General features: G+C 36.5%; 1 protein-coding gene across 2 annotated transcripts in view; it reads left to right on the top strand.

Moving 5' to 3' along the window:
* Window positions 1–203, top strand: part of Myo5b (myosin VB) — a 361,461-nt gene that overhangs the window by 315,638 nt on the left and 45,620 nt on the right. The window lies entirely within an intron of this gene.

Below are 203 nucleotides of genomic sequence, written 5' to 3'. Positions count from 1 at the left end.
TGTAGAGCTCTTTAATGTCTTTGGTTAGGTTTATTCCGAGATATTTTATTTTATTTGCAGCTATTGTGAAGGGGGGTGTTTCCATGTGCTCTTTCTCTGCTTGCTTGTTCTTGGTATATAGAAAGGATACAGACTTGTGGGTTAATTTTTTAACCTGCCCCTTTACTGAATGTGTTAATAATTTCTAGGAGTTTTCTGGTGGA

Source organism: Nannospalax galili, unplaced genomic scaffold, assembly GCF_000622305.1.
Source record: "Nannospalax galili isolate Female #2095 unplaced genomic scaffold, S.galili_v1.0 scaffold1228, whole genome shotgun sequence".
Taxonomy (NCBI): domain Eukaryota; kingdom Metazoa; phylum Chordata; class Mammalia; order Rodentia; family Spalacidae; genus Nannospalax; species Nannospalax galili.
The sequence above is the reverse complement of the archived record's forward strand: the minus strand, read 5'-3'. Positions and strand labels throughout refer to the sequence as shown.